The following is a 24,351-nucleotide window of genomic DNA, read 5'->3' as shown; positions in this document are numbered from 1 at the left end:
TCTCACTTTTTCTTTATGCATTTTGCTTCTTACTGGTATGTCCTAGTTAATCTTCAAGCATCAACAACAACATGTTTCTTTAATTGTCCCAACTTCTCTTATTCTTGTCTACTTTGCTTATGTTTCTACAATCAAGTTACATTATTAGAATGTGAAATATGTTCCCTGCCCCTTTTAATTAATACTCCTAGGTGTATGAATCCCAAACCCCACATCCCCTCTTTGTATTTGTGTTCTCTAGTTGGTTTGTGGGCATGCCAGCATCATCTATTGCTGTGCATGTCCAAACCTGACCCTTCTTGGGTCATATGCTTTATGCAATGTATTCCTAAAACCCCTGACCCCCTTTGTACAATTACTGATTCTATGTAATTTAAGTTTTATTACTACTGTTTTCAAATCACCCTACCCCTTACTACTCTCAATCCATTCTTAAAATAAATATCTTTTTCTGCACTTCCACTACACTCTTAGAACTTAGGTTCTCCCCCTCTTGTGTGAGCCTTGCCTTGGGACCCATGAGCTCCCTTTGAACTTGGACACATAAGGGTTGGCCCTTCCACACAGCACTCACCTCTATCTGGTTATGCAAACCTATGTGTAAGCACTGCCCGGGGTCCTTTGAGGCCCTTAGGGAACTTTGACACACCCAGGTCTGAGAAAGGCATTGAAACAAGTGGTGCTTGAGGTGGTTTATTGCATAACTCAGAGAGAAAGTCAAGAACCAGGCTTCTTATGGTTGTAACTTCTTGTTTTATATTGTTCTGATGTAATTTAGTATTTGGTCTATAATAATTTGTAACAAATATTGGGGGATGGTTAGTGAAAAAGGGATGGGTAATTATGCGTATTTAGGTATAAGAAGGGTAGAGAACATGCCTATAGGATCTGTTTCTTTAAATTCTGCATGTTTTAATTCTACATCTAGATAACATGCCTATAGGACCTATTTGAAATTCTGCATGTTTTATTACCACACTTAGACACCATGCCTATAGGATCTAAACGGCTATAATCAGACATCATGTTCATAAGGTTGAAATTAGTATTTCTCATAGAAATAATTCCTATAGGAATTTCAAGTAAATCTCGCCTGCTTCGTTTTACGTTCAACTAGATATCATGTCTATAGGGAAAAAAAATCAGCAATGATAGAGATCATGCCTATAGGATCTGAAACCAGTCTAATTTAAAATCAGTTTGACTTGTACTGTTCTGAATTAGTTTTAGACAAACTACTCTTTTTTTAATACGGTTTAGAAAGCATGCCTATAGGATCCCAAATCGCTCGTTTAAACTTGTTACTACTTTGCTACATTCTGAATCAGTAATGGATATCATGCTTATAGGATATCATCAACACACTTAGGCAAGCCTTAGGTGATAACAACAAAACTGAATCCACCTTTGTTAATTAGTAACTGCTACAACCAGCAGGCAGGCCTGATTCAGACTTCTTATTTGATTTATGTAATAAACTGGTCTGCTTCGACAACTAAACTTTTTTGTCTTAGTATTTTTAAATTCTGACACTAAATGTGCTTGAGTCATGCTACTTATGTGCTTTACTTGAGGAGGTATATATGAGCCTTTTGGTTGCTTACATGTTTTCCCTTAATATGCAGTCCTATGTGTTTTGAATGTCGCCTTAGTCTTTTATATTTAAAACCTCAAAGTCAGCCTAAAATCCTCCCTCTTATAGGAATAGTAGTCCTCAATTCCTCCGAGACTGACAGGAATGGGACGGGTAATAGAATACAATAGAGGTCGAGACCAATCCATGCTTTAATACCTTAATAGGGTGGGAAGGGTAGATATGGATATGATGACCGATGCGCTAATACCACGTGTATTCCCTCTTCAGAGGAGTGTCATATCGGGTATCGCATTGATGTTAACCATATTATAAATAAAACTAGGACTTCTCTCTCCTTTTATATTTTCAAGTATTTGTAAAAAATGTAACTCCATTTCAAAATTCGCATTTAATGATTGTTCTTTCAAACCTTTACGTGTTTAAACGTAAATCCCCTACTACTTGAGCCTATACTTGTCTATTTGCTAATCATACAAATTCACAAAGTTGTCTGGCCGGGAACCACACTAATGGATCTTGAGGGGTACCTAACACCTTCCCCTTAGGATAATTTCAAGCCCTTACCCCATCTCTGGTTATTAAACAAACTTAGAAATGAACTTTATAGGTGTCCTAATGAACTTTAACTCATTAGGTAGCGACTCTTCAAATGTAAAACCAAGTTCCCAAAAGGAATGAGTTGTCCTACACCTAAAAATGTCATAAACCCGATTTTCTGATGCAAAGAGAGAAAAAGGGGGCGCGACATGCATTTAGAGTTCCGTCTGGCAAACTCTTGGGATTTATAGTTAGTCAGAGGGGCATCGAGCTAGATCCAACAAAGATAAAGTCTATTCGGGATTTGCCTCCTCCGAGAACCAAGAAAGAGGTTCTCGTGACATGATTTTTCTTAATAAAGAGGTTCTCTGGCAAACTTTTCTTAATAAAACAAACAAAGCGTTATTAATTATGGACACGTTCGCGTGATATGATTTTTGACGCACCAAAGGAAAAGAGTATACGTGCGCATAACTCAACTTTTTAATTACAAATAAATTAAGTGATTAAAAGCGGTTAAAAAGTAATGTTGGCCCATGAATAGGTGAAGTTTGGAAGATTGACAAAAGAACTCAGACATGGACCAGGTCCATCTTGTGAAGTACAGTCATGATCAACCTGTACATGTGAAATGCACATGAAGGAGATAAGTCTAACTGATCAAGCAGCAATATCTCTTGATCTGATAGAAAAGGTTGCATATTGTATAAGGAGAGAAAGACTCCTTACATGAAGAGAACACAATTTAGGATGAAGATAGTGTTAGAATTTGAGATCATCATGAACTCTTCTACGATAGAAGTGTAGCAATGGAATCCCACTCGAATTCTGATTACTAACCTATTAAATGTCAGTATTGTTCTCTTTTACAGGTAATGCACATAAGCAAAAGTTAAACTTAAATTGAGAGCAAAAGAACAAGGCGATTTTGCAAGCAATTTACGTGTGATTTGAGTGTGCAATCCTGAAGCTACTTGAACGAGATAGAAGAACCAGTTCCATGTGTCTATCTTTTATTCTAGTTCAATTGTAGTAGGTGATTTTACATTGTACCTTTCAGCTTTCATAGAAGCAATTGTATTAGGTACCTAGAGTGTTCAAGTTAGAGTTAACTTGAAGTTGTCGCAGCAGTTGAGGCTGTGTGCCACAATAGGATTAGAGTTAATCCTTAGGTTTACAAAGAGTTTTTGTAAATGCTGTTTTGGCTTAGTGATTTTAGTAGAAGTTTGGGAAAATCCTACTGAGTAGTAGGTCGTGGTTTTTTCACCTTTTGAGTCAGGTATTTTCCACGTAAAAATCTTTGTGTTCTTTATTTTCTGTATTTATTTTCCCCAAACAGTAGTAATTGGAACACCTAGAAGAACCGGGTTCTTCTATAGTTCAGTTAAGCGAAAATAGGGTACCACACAAATCACCCCTCCCCCTCTTGTGTGGTATTGACGCTTAAAGCATCAATTGGTATCAGAGCGAGTTATCCTTGAAGAGGTTAACACCTTAGGAAAAGATCAAGATGAGTGCATCACCTAGAAACTGCGAAGGGCAATCCACTGCTAGGCCTCCACACTTTAATGGTTAGTTGTTACACCCCATGTTTTCATATTTAAGATTACGTCATATGTCAATTAATGTAAGCTCAGAAATGGAATCATCTTTGAAGAGTTTACAAAGTTAGTTCATCATGTTAACGTGGAAGTTAAAAATATTTAAGATCATTAATACCAAGTAGCAAGGGTGTTTGAAGGCTTAGAAGCTAAACGAATTGAAGAAAATAAGTTTCGTCGAAAGTCGACAAGTTGGATTGTTTTACCATATACTTTTGGGGTGAGACTAGGGTGATTAACATTATAAGGAGATTATATTATGAGTTTTTTTGTCGTATGATAGTTGGTGTTATGTTTTGAAGTCAAGCGAGTTGTGGAACAAAACTTGGAAAAGGTCATCACAAGTTCCATTCATAAATGTGCTGAAGATTAGATCAAATGTAACTGAGCTTTTCTCCTAATATACTTGGAATTATGGGATGATCTACATACCAAATTGAAGATCTATGAGTCTATTTTATAAATCATTAAACCTTTTATCGATACGAAGTCGGAGTAGATAGATACTTGTATTTTTGGGAGATTGCGCAGGCTAGTAGGTGACAAGTAGGTACATCACCTACTTGCCAAAAGGAGAGGCCTCAATCACGTCGGCCAAGAGGGGACTTTTAAGGGATAATTAACTCATTTATTTCACTCATGTTTCAGACCATTAAAATTAGAGTGAACCCCTGCAACTCCTCCTCAAAAATCCCACACAAACCCTAGGTTATTTCGGATGTTACGATGTGATTGTAGTGCCGAAAACCCGGACAGCTTGCTAGTTTCTCTTTCTCCTTCATGTAGTTGCGTTGGGGACTGATTTTTGATGGAGAAGGACTATGTTTCGTTGTTCTACTCATTCCAAGGCAAGTTTATGCTTCTCTTTCCATTATCTATAGTTGTACGAGTTGTAACTCGATCGTAAAGACTAGACCTAGCGAATTTCAAATGAGTGGTATGTTGTTTGTTGTTGCATCATTGTTGGCTGGTTGTGAACATATTTTTAAGTTAAATTGATGGCTGGTTTATAGGATAAGAGGCTTAATTATATACTGTTGGTTTTATTGCTCAATTTTAAAGAAAAGACAAGTCGAAACATGTTTTAGTAAACCGAAAAATCATATTTAAGTTGTTGAACTTGTGGGATTGTTTTGTGGGCTGTTTCGTGTTGCTGTTGGAATGTCTATTTTGCTAATGTTTTATGGAGCTTGGGAGGAGAAACAGTGTGGATAAATACCACATAATGGCCGGGTGGTTGGCTGGTCGTTCGTCATTACAATTTTTAGGTTGTTGGACACTACTTTGGTTGTTGTTTTTTGTATGAAGTGATTAGGATGTGTGGGCTGTTTTGTGGTATATTGTGATGGAGATAAGGTTGGAACGTGATGCATACATGTTTTTATTGTTTTGTTCTTGCTGTTGTTGGTATATGGTATTGGAGGTGGCCTTGTTATAGGGGAGATGCTGCCAAAATTTATGTAAATAAGCTACTAGTTTAAGTTGCGGACTTAGCCTTTACTCAACACTGATTTTGAATATCCTTGTGGTAGATTAAATTGAGTTGTTTGAAGAATTACTTGGAAGGCATTAAGGACTCAACGAAGTTAACGTATGTTAAGGCACTTTCTTTTTTCTTTTGGAATGATCTAAAATGAATTGAACATAAATGATACGCTATTTCATAATGACTCTACTCCTAGCAACTAAGGTTGTCCATGTTGTTCTTTCCGTAAAAAGTTATTCTAAGAAAGTATATATGATTCTTGAGTCCTAATGAAGTTCATATTGATGGTAAGATGTCCATAATGCTAATCGATGGTGCAAAGACCTTACGTCACTCCGAAAGATTTAGAACGTGATTCCATGAGCCGAGCATGCATTATATATATGTATCTATTTTACTCTACCGAGCCACGCTATAGTTGCCCAGGTACGGAACCTACTGTGCAACCACTGATCAGTTGGGTTTACCGAGCTCCATGTGGCCGGGTACGATTCTACCGAGCCTTATGATAGCCGAGTACATTTTTACCGAGTCCTCTTTGAGGCCGGGTACGATATGATGATGATGATGCCCACAGAGGCGTATGCTTTTTAAAAGTTTATGTATATATATGTATTATGCATTTCATGTCAGTAGCCCATTGAGGCACTCAGATGTTACAAGTTGTATCTTTTCTATCTCTATTTACATTACTGTTCTTATTTATGCTTTCCTACCTTACATACTCGGTACTTTATTCATACTGACGTCCCTTTTGACAGGGGGTGCTGCATTTCATGCCCACAGGTCCCAATTGATAGGTTTACGGTCCTCCTAGTAGGCTATCAGCTCAACGGAAGGTGTTGGTGCACTCCACTTGCTCCGGAGTTGCCTATTTGGTTAGCATGATTTGGACATGTATTGATTGGTATGGCAGGGCCCTGTCCCGACCATTATGGTTTTATGTATTCTTAGAGGCTTATAGACAGTTGTCAGGTGTATGGATACTTGTATGGCCTTGTCTGCCTATGTTTTGAGTTTACAAATGGTCATGTCGACCTTATAGGTCTGTATGTCACATGTATAAGTTTGCATATCATGTTGGGTCGTCATATGTTGAGTATTCCCTTATGTTTCATTCTTGTTATCTCATGACGAGTTTTCTGGATCATTTGCCTATGATAGTATGGTAAGAAAGATATTTTACGTTGGTACTTGGTTGAGTAAGCCACCGGATGCTTGTCACGGCCCTCCAATTTGGGTCGTGACAGAAGTGGTATCAGAGCAGTTCTGTCCTAGGGAGTCTCCATGCTGTGTCTAGTAGTGTCTTGTTTATGGGTGTGTTGTGCACCACACATAAGCATTTAGGGCTGTCACTCTTTCTTCTTACTCTAGATCGTGTGGTAGAGCTTAATTGTAAAAATTCAAACTCTTAAATTCGACTTTAGTCGTAATACAATGATAACTACATCTATAAAGATAGTTGGTAAGAGATTGAAAGTGGTTCTGGAAGAGCTGAGTTAGAGGAACTCGATTTTGCATCATGTTTATGATGAGTAAATGTAAGGTCTTCAGCAGATCATTTGTGTAGTAAGATGTGTGAGCTTCTTGATAAGGAGCCCCAAGGCATGAATATCTATCCACCCATATGGTAAAGAGAGACGAGAGAATCAGGAGGTGGATACAAGTTTCAATAAGTAAAAGAAGCAACTTAAAAAAGAGTACGAGGTACCCAGCTAATGAAGATTATTTGTATTTGCAATTCAAGCAGAGAAATGTAAGTATTTTGAGTTACCTTCAACAGTAATAGAGGTATATACAATTGGCCACACCCATCTCAGTTATGCCTTGTGGGAGTTGACAAATATTGTTTAAAAGAAGAAGGGGATAGCAAGATCCAGTTAGGGTTAGAGTAACCCACAATGGTAGATGGATTATTATCATTAGATAACATTTCCGAAGGATATTGCAAATGTGGTAATAGTTCTCCTTGTGAGACACCCCGATGGTGCAATCTAGAATAGTACATTTTAGATATGAATACTAGAATCTCTGGAAATATTTAGAAGATTGGCACTGGAATCCTAGAAGGGATAAATATTTACCTTTGTATGGCTCCCGTTCCTAGTAAGAGAGAATGCTAGGTGAGCTGAAGAGCCAGTGAGATGAAGCAAGGGGAGATAAAAGTGAAAGAATATTTTGTTGAAGTTATCAGAATAAAGTGAAAGACAAGAATATTAGCCGGAGAATAAGAAAAGAGTAATTGAAGCATTATGAGTAAGATGTGACAAATAGGTGATAATGGTAAATCACAATATGATAGGATGATAGAGTCTACAGTCAAGTGAAGGCAAAGATAAGAGGAGACATGCCTTGAAACTATAAACGAGTATAAGCCATAAAGTCATATCCTCATTTCGAGAAATAAGTTGGTGACACAAATGTGATTACCAAAAGGCTAAGTTAGACCCTCGAAGTAATAAAAATCAGTATGGGCTGGAGAACAAGATAAAATCGAACATGATTTAGGAATCGAAGGAATTGGTAATAGTCGGCATCGTGAGAATTTCAAAAATCGTGTTTCAACAATAATAGAATAGACAACATACGAATAACCTTTAAAGGTCATTTAGGAAGACGCTTCCCTAAAGCAAGAACTTTGAGCAGAGTTAATCTTAAGGGACTAAGTGTTCCAGTTGCACTAGGTGTCACATTCGTGCGTAAGAAATTTAGTTATCCCTGGTACAAAAGGGTTACCATAAGGTGAGTAAGGGTCATTAATGATGTGGAAAGACGCCGAAGATGAAGAGGTAAAACATCTATAGGTAGATTTTTGTAGCACTAAGTCTTAGTACTCTCCTAAAAGGGGGATGATGCTGTGATATGGTATTAAGTCAGAGTTATTGGTTCAGGTAACTATGGTATAATAAAGGAAGAATGTGGTAGGAAGGCGAAAGTAATGACATTGCATTTATTCACACCCTACAGGTATGTTACAACTCCAGAACATTATGCAAGCACACCACCGGGGAGAGGCAGTAAGGGTTCCCACACCAGATGTTATTGATAAATAAGTGCGAATGAATACTTGATATATAAGGAGACAATACGAGTGGTAAGTTAAGACAAAGAAAATAACCCAAGAGAGATTATGCGGAATATAGATTTGAGAATGGACCAACGAGTAGTTAGTAGTTGATTTGGGAAGAGCCTAATTATTGCTAGACAAGAGGATGCAGACAAATCATGCAAACTGTGCAAGGTAAACGTAGTGAACTCTAACATAGTGAATTCGGTCTTGCGGATATAATGACATCATGATCTTTGAGAAATATTCAGATAGGAGTTGGGGTTGTTAAAAGTACCGTATAAGTGTTACAAAAATAAAAGATAGTGCCACGAGGAAGACAATCAAAAATTTCAGTTCAGAAGTAATCCTACAAGCACAAGGGCGCGAAGGTCAGTAATTAAGGATAATTATAGGTGAGCGACAATATCAAAAATTTCTTCGGGTATACGGTGTAATAAGCTTGTAGTTTTACAGGAGTCAGAGGACTCCCCTAAGTACTACCACGAAATACTAGCTCAGGAAATAAGGAAGGGGGCTTCAACCTAAGCATATTAACTTGAAGAAGAATTGGTCTGGTAACAATTGTCTCACTACAACATTGGATGCACTCTATAAAAAAAATAATGGCGCCTATAGTGGCTAATGAATGAAAAAAAAATTTATCAAAGGTGATGTTTGAGATCATATGAGGTACAAGAAAATATAGTATTCGTGGGCAATAAGACAAGCTAAGTATTCATGCAACAAGTGTAAGAACGACCAGGAAAAGTAATTGCTTACATTTAAAGACAACTGAGAAGGCACAAAAGGAAATCTGTGGTGCTAGCAAGTTAAAGAAAGGATGTGAGTAGTACAATAGATATGTGTAGGTCGCAATCTAAAGTATGGAAGAGTGAAAAGATTTTAGGTATATGGAAGTAAGGATAAGAAAAGGTGAGTTAGAAGCTGATAAGAATAGGTAAGACCTCGTTATTAAGCCCATCAAACAAGAGAGCTGATAGTTTATGTATGTTATAAAAAGCTCAGTATAACTTGAATTAACACGGAGGAGTCTAAGACTAGAAGCATTTAGAAGAGATGGAATGCTGCCCTGGTCGTAATGTAAGGGTGTAATTGTGGTAAATTATAAAGGGACGATATTTAGGCCTTCAATGGAGTAATGATTCAAAGAGAAGAGATTTCATGTATGGCACAGTATTAGAATACCCCTATAAGACGAATCACATTGGAATGTTATGAAATATGGTTATTGAAGTATAACATCATCCCTAGGTGGATAAGGAAAGCCACTTCAGATGTTCCACAATGAGACGTGAGCCCTAGTGACAATGTATTACGTAAGAGGTTTCAAGTTATCAGTGGTGGATTATAGATCAACATTAAGGTGAATCAACAATAGATTGATAATAGTTCCAAAGTATGAGAGGAGATTATGATGCCATTATTTAGATGAACAGTAATAAGAAAGCATTAAATGACTTAGATTTATACATATAAGATAAGCGGTAAGAGAGTAACCTAGAGTTGGCTAGCAGACCTCGGTAATAATAAACCGAAGTAAGACCTACGATATAGTATGACCTACCTAGATGTAGTAAAACCATAAGCATATATAACCAAGGCTATGAAGCAAGGTATAACAATAGTCGTAAGTCTGACAAAGTACCAAACGAAGAACTTTAGTACACCTATAGATGCCTAGAGGGACATCTTGTCATAGTTCTGTATATGTTCACAAAGTGAGGCCTAGAGATTGGCTAAAAGCTGGAGGAAAAAGGAGAGAAGAGTCGCATAGGCATACATACAAGTACACAGTTGTAAATGATGCATGTCAGAAGATAACAATAGTTACGACATTGGAAGAATTCCGACCATAGGTCGTGCTAGGAGAAAGAGGCCTAAATGGGGGAATACCCTGGCCTTTGGATTTATTTACAGAACAGTTTCCTAGACGTCAAGAACAATATTAAAGTATTCGTAAGAGCTACAACTTATGAGATTGATAAGCACATTAGTCAACACTCGAGTACAAATGTTCCAAAGGGGGGGAAAATGTTACACCCCATGTTTTCGTATGTAAGAGTACGTCATAAGTCAATTAATGTAAAATCAGAAATGGAATCATCTTTGAAAAGTTTACAAAGTTAGTTCATCATGTTAACGCGAAGGTTATAAATATTTAAGATCATTAATACCAAGTAGCAAGAGGGTTTGAAGTATTAGAAGATAAACGAATTGAAGAAAATAAGTTTCGTCGACAAGTTGGATTATTTTACCATGTACTTTTGGGGTGAGACTAGGGTGATTAACATTATAAGGAGATTATATTATACGTTTGTTTTTGTCGTATGATAGTTGGTGTTATGTTTTGAAGTCAAGCGAGTTGTGGAACAAAAGTTGGAAAAGGTCATCACAAGTTCCATTCATAAATGTGCTAAAAATTAGGTCAAATGTAACTGAGCTTTTCTCCCAATATACTGGGAATTAAGGGATGATCTACTTACCAAATTGAAGTTCTATGAGTCTAGTTTCTAAATCATTAAACCGTTTGTCGATACGAAGTTGGAGTAGAGAGATACCCGTATATTTGGGAGACTGCGTAGGCTAGTAGGTGACAAGTAGGTGCATCACCTACTTGACAAAAGGAGAGGCCTCAATCAAGTCGGCCAAGAGGGGACTTTTAAGGGATAATTAACTCATTTATTTCACTCATGTTTCATACCATTAAAACCAGAGTGAACCCCTACAACTTCTCCTCAAAATTCCCTCACAAACTCTAGGTTATTTCAGATGTTACGATGTGATTCTAGTGCTGAAAACCCGGACAGCTCGCTAGTTTCTCTTTCTCCTTCATGTAGCTGCGTTGGGGGACTGATTTTTGATGGATAAGAACTAGGTTTCGTTGTTCCACTCAGTCCAAGGTATGTTTATGCTTCTTCTTCAATTATCTATGTTTGTACGAGTTGTAACTCGACCGTAAAGACTAGACCTAGCGAGTTTTAAATGAGTGGTACGCTGTTTGTTGTTGCATCACTGTTGGCTGGTTGTAAACATATTTTTAAGTTGAATTGATGGCTGGTTTATAGGATAAGAGGCTTAATTATGTACTGCTGGTTTTGTTGGTCAATTTTAAAGAAAAGACAAGTCAAAACATGTTTTAGTAAACCGAAAAATATGATTTGAGTTGTTGAACTTGTGGGACTGTTTTGTGAGCTGTTTCGTGTTGTTTTTGGGTTGTCTATTTTTCTAATGTTTTTATGGAGTATGGGAGGAGAAAGAGTGCTGATAAACACCACATAATGGTAGGGTGGTTGGCTGATCGTTCGTCGTTACAATTTTTAGGTTGTTGGACACTACTTTGGTTGTTGTTTTATGTATGAAGTGATTAGGATGTGTGGGCTGTTTTGTGGTATATTGTGATGTAGATAAGGTTGGAACGTGATGCATACATGTTGTTATTGTTGTGTTCTTGCTATTGTTGGTATATGGTATTGGAGGATGGCCTTGTTATATGGGATATGCTGCCAAAATTTACGTAAACAAGCTACTAGTTTAAGTTGCGGACTTAGCCTTTACTCAACACTGATTTTGAATCTCCTTATGCTGTGGTAGATTAAATTGAGTTGTTTGAAGAATTGCTTGGAAGGCATTAAGGACTCAACCGAGTTAAGGTATGTTAAGGCACTCTCTTCTTTCTTTTGGCATGATCTAAAATGAAATGAACATAAATGATATGCTATTTCATAATGACTCTACTCCTAGAAACTGAGGTTGTCCATGTTGTTCTTTCCGCACAAATTTATTCTAAGAAAGTATGTATAATCCTTGAGTCCTATTGAAGTTCATATTGATGGTATGATGTCCATAATTCTAATCGAAAGGTTTAGAATATGATTCCATGAGTCAAGAATGCATTATATATCTGTATCTATTTTATTTACCCAGTCGCGCTATAGTCGGCCGGGTACGACACCTATTGTGCAACCACTGATCAGTTGGGTTTACCGAGCTCTACGTGGCCGGGTACGATTCTACCGAGCCTTATGATGGCCAGATACATTTTTATCGAGTCCTCTTTGAGGCCGGGTACGATATGATGATGATGATGCGCACAAAGGCGTATGCTTTTTAAAAGTTTATGTATATATATGTATTATGCATTTCATGTTAGTAGCCCCCAAAACACTCAGATGTTATAGGTTGTTTCTTCTCTATCTCTCTTTACATTACTGTTCTTGTTTATGCTTTCCTGCCTTACATACTTGGTACTTTATTTGCACTGACATCCCTTTTGCCTGGGGACGCTGCGTTTCATGCTCACAGGTCCTGATTGATAGGTTGACAGTCCTCCTAGTAGGCTATCAGCTCAGCGAAAGGTGTTGGTGCACTCCACTTGCTCCGGAGTTTCCTATTTGGTCAGTATGATTTGTACATGTATTGATTGGTATGCCGGGGCCCTGTCCCGACCATTATGGTTTTATGTATTCTTAGAGGCTTATAGACAGTTGTCAGGTGTATGGATACTTGTATGGCCTTGTCTGCCTATGTTTTGAGTTTACAAATGGTCATGTCGACCTTATAGGCCCGTATGTCACATGTATAAGTTTGCATATCATGTTGGGTCATTATATGCTGAGTATTCCCTTATGTTTCATTCTTGTTATCTCATGATGAGTTTTCTGGCTCATTTTCCCATGATAGTATGATAAGAATGATATTTTATGTTGGTACTCAGTTGAGTAAGGCACCGGATGCTCGTCGTGGCCCTCCGATTTGGGTCGTGACATCAGTACTATTCTTGGTGGAAGAACGGGATGAGAGATCATATCATATGAGAAGACTATGGGACATAGTCACGGATGGTCCCCTGGTAAGTACATAGAAGAATGCTGAAGGAGTGGATGTGCCAAAGACAAGAGCTGACTGCACTGCTGAAGACTTGAAGAAATGGGAGAAGAATTCCAAGGCCAAGAAATGGCTTGTGTATGGACTGGGTCCAGACGAGTACAACAGGATTCAAAGTTGTACCACTGCCAAGAAAATATGACACTTTACAAGTGGCTCATGAAGGAACTCCTCAAGTAAAAAGATCAAGAGGAACACTGCTATATTCTCGATATGAGAATTTCACTATGAAGGAAGGAGAATCTATCGAGGAGATGTACACAAGGTTCACAACACTAACAAATAAACATAAATCTCTTAGGAGAATTATCCTTGAAGAAGACAAGGTTGAAAAAATCTTGACAAAAGTCTTACCAGTGACTTGGGAAAGCAAAATTACTGCTATTCAAGAATCAAAGCACATTGCTACCCTCAAGCTGGATGAACTGGTTGGAAAACTCATTGCCTGTGAACTGAGAAGGCAAACCATGAAAATGAATACACCCAAGAAGGAAAGAAGTCTAGCTCTCGGAATAGCTGAAGGTGCAGATCTGGAGGATGATGAAATGGCCATGATCACAAGAGATTTCAAAAAGTACCTAATGAGAGGAAAAGGTTCTTCAATAGGTACAACCTTCAAGAAACCAAGGACTCCTCAGAAACAAACCAATAAGGGTTGCTACAAATGTGGTAAGACTGATCACATGATCAAGAACTGTCCTAAGTGGAAAATTTAATGGAAGAATGAAAAGGCTGAATGAAGGAACAAGAAGAAGGAACATGTTCAACCCAAAAGGAACAATGGATCAACAAAGGCTATGGTTGCTTCTTGGGGAGAAACATCAGATGAGGACTCAGAAGATGATGTTGGAGATGAACAAGCATTTATGACCATCGGAGAATCAAATGATGAACAAGAGGTAAGTATCCTTCATCTCAAAGACAAGATTAAATTTTTGTCTAAAGAAAGGTTGTCTGAACTATTGCTAGACTTCATTGATGAGTCGAAGATAATTAAAAATGAGAAGGAAGATCTGTCTAGGGAGTGTGTGATCTTAAAGGCCAAGTGCAAAAATCTAGAATCTAGGGCTAATGAGAGTGACACTAAAATTGCTGAGTTGAAGAAGCAGGTTCTTAAACTTGACACCAATGTCCTAGAACTTAGGTCTGAGAATTTAAAATTGAAATTAGGAACAGGTAAGAAGGAAGTTGATCAAACACATCTCACCTTAGAAGAAAACTTAGGAAAAATGAAGGATGAGTTGTACCGGATGGATGAGTAGATAAGAGTCTTAAAAGAGGACCTGGGGAAGTTAAAGCATGAACTAGACAGAACTTGCAAATGGAATAAGGCTTCTAATGCACTTTCATGGCTACAAGAACATCACAGTAGCAACAAGAGAGGACTTGGCTTTGGGACTCAAGCAACTAAGTGGGACCCTAAAATCAAGTACCTCACTCTTCTTGAAAACAAAATTTGCACACTATGGCAAGACTAGCCATTACAAAAATGAATGTAATGCAAAAGAAAAGGCCAGTCAAAAGAACAAAGCCTTTGTTCAAGAGAAAAATAGGCTGCTTGGGTAGGCTAAAAGGAATTTGATTTACCCCTTTGCCTATAGAAAGGGACCCAAACTAGTTTGTGTTCCTAAGACTAACCTCTGATTTCATTTTGCATGTCCAAGTGAAGGGAAGTAGCCAAATATGGTACATGGATAGTGGTTGCTCAAAACATATGACTGGAAGGAAGAACTAGTTCCTTTCACTTGAGGACTTAAAAAGAGGTAATGTCTCCTTTGGAAATGGGAAGAAAGGTGAGATTATTGGGGTTGGAAATGTAGGTAAGACAGACTCACACTCCATTGAGAATGTCTACTTGATAGATGACTTGAAATATAGCCTAATCAGTGTATCACGACTGTGTGATAGAGGTAACTTTGTAGCATTCACCTCTACCAAATGCTTTGTGATTAAACTTACCACTGACAAAATTGTTTTGCAGGGAAAAAGAGTTAACAATATTTACATTGTAGTTTTGTCTACTCTTTCAGAAAATAAACTCACTTGCTTAAGTGTCTTGGATAATGATCCCCTCCTGTGGCACAAAAGACTTGGTCATGCAAGTCTGAATTAACTCAACAAATTAGACTCCAAGGACTTGGTGATAGGGATACATAACATCAAGTTCAAGGAAGACAAAGTTTGTCAGGCCTATGCAAGGAGGAAGCAGGTAAGATCATCCTTTAAAAGCAAGAAAATGGTAAGAACAACAAGGACGTTGGAACTAGTTCATATGGATCTCTGTGGTCCAATGAGAACATTGAGCAGAGGTGGTTAGAAATATGTGATGGTACTTGTTGATGATTATTCTAGGTTTACCTGGATACTATTCTTAATATCTAAAGATAAAGCATTTGACATGTTTACTACTTTTGTTAGAAAGACTCAGAAACAACTAGGTAATCAACTAGCATCAATCAGGTCTGATCATGGAACTGAATTTGAAAATGCTAAGTTTGCTGAATTTTGTGATGATCAAGATATAGATCATAACTTCTCTGCCCCTAGGACTCCTCAATAAAATGGAGTAGTTGAAATAAAGAACAGGACTCTTGAAGACATGGCTAGGACTATGCTTCTTTCTAGTAAACTACCTCACAGCTTCTAGGTAGAGGCTGTAAATACTACATGTTATATTATCAATAGATGCATGACTAGACTTCTTGTAGAGAAGACTCCCTATGAGTTACTTAAAGGGAGAAAACTAAATATATCCCATCTTAGAGCATTTGGATGTAAGTGCTTTATGCACAATAATGGAAAGGACTCCCTAGGTAAGTTTGATACCAAAAGTGATGAGGGAGTATTCTTGAGATATTCTTCACATAGCAAAGCATATAAAGTGTTCAATAAAAGAACTTTGTGTATAGAAGAAAGTGTGCATGTAGTGTTTGATGAAACTAATATTCTTTCTGAGAGACAGGAAGATGAAGATGAAGCTATTGGGCTGATAAAGGATTTGACTGAAGTCTCAGCATAGGTTAAAGTGGCACCAAAAGAAGGAACGGGTAATGGAACAGGTTCATCCATCCAGGGAAACCTGATGGGGGGAAATGATCAAAGAGGAGTTGAAACCAATCCCCTAAAGGAACTTGTTCATGACCCTGTTCCTCAGCAACAGAACATGGGAGAAACATCTAGCAGAAGTCAATTGGTTGTGAAACCTCACAAGTATCAAAGTTCTCATCCTATTGAGAACATAATTACTGATCCAACCTCTGGGGTCAAAGCTAGATCACAATTAAAGAATCTTTGTGCTTTTGATGCTTTCCTATCTCTTATTGAACCTAAAAATATTGTTGAGGCTTTGCAGGATGCAGATTGGGTGAATGCATTACAAGATGAACTCAATCAGTTCGAGAGAAGTCAAGTTTGGCATCTAGTTCCAAGACCCAAAGACAGATCAGTTATTGGCACAAAATGGATCTTCAGAAACAAACTTGATGAATATGGAGCAGTTACAAGAAATAAGGCAATACTGGTGGTCCAAGGTTACAACCAAGAGGAGGGTATAGATTATGATGAGACTTTTGCTCCAGTTCCGAGACTAGAGGAAATAAGACTCCTCATAGCCTTTGTAGCACACGTGGAATTCACTCTTCATTAGATGGATGTCAAAAGTGCCTTCCTGAATGGCTACCTAAAAGAAGAAGTATTTGTTAAACAACTTCTAGGGTTTGAGAGCAAGGAATGTCCTGAGCATGTGTACAAATTAGACAAGGCTCTCTATAGACTCAAGCAGGCTCCTAGATCATGGTATGAATGACTGTCCAAATTCCTTCTTGAACATGGCTACAAAAGATGTACAATTGACAGTACTCTATTTTTGAGAGAAAAAGGTAAGGATTTCCTTGTAGTACAAATATATGTTGATGACATAATCTTTGGGCCACAAATGACAAACTTAGTAAGGATTTTGCCAAATTAATGGGGAGTGAGTTTGAAATGAGTATGATGGGTGAGATTAACTTTTTCTTAGGCTTACAGATCAAACAAAGCCCAAATGGAACTATGATCCATCAGTAAAAATATGCAAAGGAGCTGATCAAAAAGTTTAAAATGGATGAATCAAAGGAAATAGACACCCCCATTGCAACTGCCACTAAATTAGACATAGATTAACCTGGTTCATCTATTGATAAAAAGTTGTATAGGGGTATGATTGGTTCACTTTTGTATTTTATTGCCAGCAGACCTGGCATAGTTTTCAGTGTAGGGCTTTGTGCTCGCTTTCAGGCCAATCCAAAATAGTTTCACTTGACTATTGTCAAGAGGATACTGAGATATTTGAAAGGCACTACTGATATGTGTCTTTGGTATCCTAAAGGTAGTAATTTCAATCTAGTAGGGTATGCTGATGCTGATTATGTAGGTTTCCTTGTGGATAGGAAAAGCACCTCAGGTATGGCTCATTTTCTTGGTTCATGTCTTGTATCATGGGCCACTAAAAAGCAAAATTCAGTGGCCTTATCCACTGCTGAGGCTGAATATGTTGTTGCTTCCTTTTGTTGTGCTCAATTGCTATGGATCAAACAACAGCTGCTAGATTTTGGCATTGAAGTTTGTTGCATTCTTATATTCTGTGATAACACTAGTACTATAAGTATGACAAAGAACCATGTTCATCATAAGAGGACTAAGCACATAGATGTTAGACACCACTTCTTAAGAGATAACTATGAGAAAGGATTGATCTCCATAGAATTCTGTGCTACTGATAAACAAATTGCTGACATCTTCACTAAACCACTGAGTAAAGAAAACTTTGAGAGGAACAGGTTGGAATAAGGGATGATTAAGATCACCTGATAGGTCCAACTCAGAATGCACAATGAAAAAAAATAATAATAAAAAAATGGAAAAATGAAAAAAAAATTGGCTTGGAACTCTGAACTTGTGTAAATATCTAGATTAATTCTTACTCAGCTTCATACTTTAATTAGTATACTCCTGTGACATGTGTTAATATGACTCACAGATTTCTTACAAAAATTTCTCTATTATGGTAATTTGAGGCATGTTCAAGAGAATTCTAAATGAAGAACCTGGTTCATCAGTATAGGTTCATCTAAAAACTAAGGTATATTTTTTATACTCTGCACAATTAGAAAGATAAATATTTAAATCATGAGGAGAAGTCCTATAATTTTTCTATTCCTAGAAAATTCTATCTGTTAGCTTTGAACCAATTTCGTCTGCCTAGAACTATAAACCAAAAAAATTGCCTAAAATCTAGGGAAGATAAACCGATCATTCAAAACCTGAAATTTCAGGTTGATTAGACCTCTAATTTGCAAATGCTAAAGCTGTTGTTACCTATTAAATGTGTATTTCTCTTTAAATCACATCATTTGCTCTGCCATCTCCATAATTCCAAACCGTCAAAAATCCCTCTTCACTTTCACTCGCCCTCTTCTCCAAAATTCTAATTCACAAATTCTCTCAAGAAACCAACGATCATGACCAACCCATAATACAATCCTGGGACTCCTCCACCACCCACTCCTTATAATTCATCTATACCTCATCCATCCAGTACATCTCCAAAACCCAGACTGTGAAGGGTGAAAATGCTTGCTCGAAAAATAGTAGCGTCTGGGACTCTGAGGAAGAAATTAAATAAGAAGTTGAAGGCAAGCCAGGCCCAAAACTCTGACTCCAGCTCTGATTCCAAATCACATCAATCCACTACTGAGGGTGAAGGACCTGGATCTTCTGACTCTGAAAAGACTCAAGAATATCCTTCTAAGGTAATTTCTTTTATGTCTGAAAATCTAGAAACTAGGTTTGTTCTGGTTGGGTTTGTTAAGGATGTAGAATTGCTAGGTTCACGAAAGAGTGGAGGTAAAAAGAATTTTGAAAAAGAAAAAGAGAGAAAAGGTGCATGTGGTGAAGAGGGGGGAATAGGACAAGAGTGGTGCCTGCTATCTGTGGGGTTGCACAAGAAAGTGTAGAAGAGAGTGGCAAGAATTCAGGGGAAGTGGTTCTGGGAAAGTTGTCGAGGGGCTGGTTAATCTGAGCACACAGGGAGATGAACCTGGTTCATCTACTTAAGAGACCCTAGCAGACCTGCTGAAAAAGGTTGGGGTAAGCTATGGCCCAAAGAAACGCAACACTCCCACATTAAAAGCCCCTAGTGTTCCTAATCCCTCAAAGAAAAGAAAGGATTCACCCCCATCAACTACTAAATTTTCATTGCCAAAGGGTAGAGCTATAAGAAGCAGGGTGAGGCAAAGTGAGAGTGATCTCTAGAAATCTCTAATTGAGAGTAAGAAAAAAAGGTTGGCTAAAGGAAAAGGGAAAGTTACAGAGTCCTCAGAGGATGTGGAGGTTGAGGAGATGGAACATGTCCATTAGGAGGAAGTTCAACCAGTGGAGGTTCAGACCCCCAAGCCCAAAAAGCCCAAGACTTCTTCTAAGAAGTCTTCCTCTGTGTCTGAGGGTGCTGAAACTTCACTAGCCAAGAGGACAAGGTTTGCTTTGAAAGGAAAACAAATGAAAATTTATTAATATGAGGAATGGAGTGGAGAAGAAGTAGAAAATGATTCTGATGGTGAAAAAGACAAGTTTGCCATGTTTGGCAAAAGAAAGATTTTGAAGGGTAGACTGCTGAAAGACCTGGTGGAGCCAGGAATGATGAGACTGGTGGATGCCTTAGCTGCTCAGGGGTGGAAGGACATGGTCCTTCAGATCGATGGTAGGCTATCCAGGAATGAGATAACTGAGTTCATGGCAAATGCAGAGCTTCAGGATGGCAAGGTTAGCAGCCTGGTGAAAGGGGTTCAAGTGTCCTTTGATGCAGAAAAACTTGGAGAAATCCTTGATATACCCTCTGAAGGGTTTGATGATTACACAAGGCAAAGGTGGCCTTGTCTGGACTCCCTTCCTACTGCCCTTGATATTACCATGAGGTTTTGTGATGTTGAGGATGTGAATGAAGCCAGGGCTGCTCAGAAAAGTTAAATGAGGCTTTAGCACAAGGGTTTGTTTGAATTTGTCAACAAGTGCTTATTGCCCAGACAAGAGAGAAGGCACATTGCCAATTATATGGACCTTGTTCTTATGGAGTGCCTGGAAAGTGGAAGGCAAATCAATTGGCCTGCCTTCATTATCAAGTTGCTAGATAGGGTCATTAATGGCTCCAACGCTCATGCTACCCCCTATGGCTTTATTCTTACCACGGTACTGGATAGGTTTAATGTGTCTCTGAAGAAATGGGAAATGGCCTCAAACAAGGAACATTTTGGCATTAACACTCTGATTGCTTGTGACTACGTAGTTAGTGCCATCCCAAATGAACCTGGTTCATCCAAGAAGACTCCTATCAACAGCAAAGTCAGGGCTCTGTTCTAGGAATGTGAAGCCAAGGATGCTGAGATAGCTAGGCTCAAGGCTCGTGTGACAAAGGTAGAATCTGAGAGGGATACTCTCAGAACTGAGCTTACCAAAGAAAATGAGAAGAATGATGGAATCCTTCATAATATGTTGAATCTTCTCCAAGACCAAAACCAACCCTCTAGCTCCTCCAAGCCTTAGGAATCCTAGCTTTTGTCTTTTGAACCTGTCTAGTACCTTTAGTGACCCAGATTAGGGATTTTCTATCTTTTTTCTCATGTTTTAAATTTTTGTTGCTTTCTGTTTGTGGATTGTGGTAGCAACATATCTCTATCAATGATATCTACTATTTTGCTCTTGTTCAATGTTAATCTTTCCCTGATAATTTAAATATGTTTGCTTGATTACTGATGATTAAACCATGATTGCACTTGCAGTTGGCCCAGTGGCTATGAGTACTTATTAAAATCTAGAACTCACACTTTGTATGCAACTTTTCGATGATGCCAAAAGGGGGAAGAGATATTGTGCTTTACACATTCTGCAAAGTGATATTTATAACCTAATTAACCTGGTCCTTGATGATAAGTGAATTTTCTAAAGTTTATATTAATAGTTAAGCTGAGTTCTTACAGGATCCATATAAGTAAAAAGCACAGAGTTTGTCATCATCAAAAAGGGGGAATTTGTTGGCCCAAGAACAGGTGAAGTTTTGAAGATTGACAAAAGAACTCAGACATGGACCAGGTCTATCTTGTGAAGCACAGTCATGATCAACCTGTACATGTGAGATGCACGTGAAGGAGATAAGTCTAACTGATCAAGCAGCAATATCTCCTGATCTGATCGAAAAGGTTGCATATTGGATAAGGATAGAAAGACTCCTTACATGAAGAGAACACAGTTTAGGATGAAGATAGTGTTAGAATTTGAGATCATCATGAACTCTTCTACGATAGAAGAGTAGCAATTGAATCCCATTCGAATTCTAATTACTAACCTATTAAATGTCAGTGTTGTTCTCTTTTATAGGTAATGCACATAAGCAGAAGTTGAACTTAAATTGAGAGCAAAAGAGCAAGGCGATTTTTAAAGCAATTTAGGTGTGATTTGAGTGTGCAATCCTGAAGCTACTTGAATGAGATAGAAGAACCAGTTCCATGTGTCTATCTTTTATTCTAGTTCAATTGTAGTAGGTGATTTTACATTGTTCCTTTTAGCTTCAAAGAAGCAATTGTATTAGGTACCTAGAGTTTTCAAGTTAGAGTTAACTTGAAGTTGTCGCAATAGCTGAGGCTGTGTGCCACAACGGGATTAGAGTTAATCCTTAGGTTTACAAAGAGTTTTTGTAAATGCTGTTTTGGCTCAGTGATTTTAGTGCAAGTTTGGGAAAATCCTACTGAGTAGTAGGTCGTGGTTTTTTTACCTTTTGAGCCAGGTGTTTTCCACGTAAAAATCTATGTGTTCTTTATTTTTTGTATTTATTATTCCGCAAGCAGTAGTAGTTGGAACACCTAGAATAACCAGGTTCTTCTATAGTTCAGTTAAGCGAAAATAGGGTACCACACAAATCCCCCCCCCCCTCTTGTGTGGTATTGATGCTTAAAACATCAGGTAGATGCACATAGGTCCTAGAATAAGTAATTAGATAACTTAATCCAAGTAATAATTACTAAGCGACCGTGCTAGAACCACGAAAACTGAGAATGCCTAACATCTTCTCTCGGGTTAACAAAATTCCTTACGTACAATTTCTAGTTCACAGACTTTTAAATAAAATCGAAAATTTCCTCGATTTAGGATTTAAAAATAAACCTTAACTTGGGACACCATAAACTATCCCGAGTGGCGACTCTGATAAATTAATTAATCCCATTTCGATTAATGTCACTTTAATTGGAAAAAACCCCTCATATCCCCTTCGGGCAGGTAAAAAGGAGGTGTGACATCTAGCACTTAGTATAATCCTCCCACCATGTTAGCTATTCATGCCCTCACTTGTAAACTTGTAAAAATCATGTATTTCCATCTTATTTTTTATATTTGTACTTAGGCCTCAAATATGCTAGTTAATTGAAGTTGATATTCATTGTTTTTCAATTGTTGTTATTACTCACGTGCTTTACGCTTAGTGTTTTACTGTTGCCCACATGTGTATCTTTGTCCATTGTTGTTACTTGAGTATTTCCTACTTTGTAATTCCTGTTATCCATATTTTTGTCATCTGGTTGGTTCTGTTACACATACATTTTGGAGGATGAGTTGGACACACGAAGGGTGTTGTCGTGCTAATTGATTTGTCACAAATATTGTGTATATATTTGGTGAGGCAGAGATAGAATCAAGAAGGGTGTTACCGTGCCGTTTGACTTGATATCTTAGATATACTTCTCATACAAGGAAAGACTGTAAATCTTCAACTGTGATTCCTTTTAGTAATTGTTGATTGTCTCGCCGAGTTGTATACGGTACTTTTATCTGTTATGCTTTGAACTACTTTTACTTTTTATCTAATGTAAAGGTTATAACAATAAGCATCTTTTAACTAAAAGCCTCTTCACTGCTTTAAAGAGGTTAGACAAAATACTTACCAGTACTTGGGGTAAGTTGTACTAATACTACACTTCTGTACGATGTGTACAGATTTTTGAAGTTGAGCTGCTGGTGATGTCGGGTGTTGATTCTGAAGATGTTCGCGCATTCCGGATATAACTTCCTCTTTTCTTTGGTAGCTTAGGTTTTGTTATTCTGTTTATGTATCTTTCAAATAAAATGTTTATTTATTCATACTAGCTTTCCAAGTCTTAGAAGCTCATGCATCGTACTACCAGGTCTTGGATAAATTTGTAAATATTCCGTTATCTATTATCTATTCTTTTATAATCTCAGATGAGTGGTTTTTATCTGTTAGTTGGCTTACCTAGCGGGTTGAGTTAGGTGCCATCGCGATTGGTAATTTTGGGTCGTGATAAGGTAGTATCAGAGCACTAGGTTCGTAGGTTCTATGAGTCATGAGCAAGTATCTAGTAGAGTCATGCAGATCGGTATGATGACGTCCATACCTATTTTTGGGAGGCTACATGGCATTTAGGTCAAAAATTCCCTTTCTTCTTTCCTTATCGTGCAGCCTTATTTCAGCTTGAAACCCGTAACTTTGACTCTTCTCGATCGCTTATATGTGATATTGTGCACTCAACATTCGTTATATGCTGACGATCGGTGATGCTACAGATAGATTAGACGGGGCTATGGATGCTTGATTATTATCGTGATGTATTGTCTAGCCTCAGAAGCAGATGCAGTGTTAAATGTTCTAGTCGTTCATTTGGGGTATGAGGCGGGTTCATATGTCTGGTTGGTAAGCACAGATTTAAAAAGATTGGCTGGTGGCCTAGCTATTATGATTAAGGTAAATTCATGGCAAGGTGTCGATTTGAGTATAACCGGTGGGCCATCTACTGCATGATGGGTTTGGATCGTGTGTCTCGTATGAGGTTTCCATTCGATGGAGTGCATATGTTATCATTTCAGAGCATTTGAGGAAATTGTTTGACTATTGTCATGATGGGTAAGCGCTTGGTAGAATCTTTGGGTTGTTCTAAGATCAACATTGCATGAGTTTTGAAGTATTCATCTAAATAGTGTCACACCTCCTTTTTACACACCCGGAGGGTATATGGGAGTTTTTCAATTAAAGTAACATAAATCGAAATGGGATTAATTAATTATTAGAGTCGCCGCTTGGAATAGTTTATTTGGTGTCCCAAGTAATCGGTTTATTTTAAAATCCCAAATCGAGGAA

The sequence above is a fragment of the Nicotiana sylvestris genome, chromosome 6 (assembly GCF_000393655.2).
Source record: "Nicotiana sylvestris chromosome 6, ASM39365v2, whole genome shotgun sequence".
Taxonomy (NCBI): domain Eukaryota; kingdom Viridiplantae; phylum Streptophyta; class Magnoliopsida; order Solanales; family Solanaceae; genus Nicotiana; species Nicotiana sylvestris.
The sequence above is the reverse complement of the archived record's forward strand: the minus strand, read 5'-3'. Positions refer to the sequence as shown.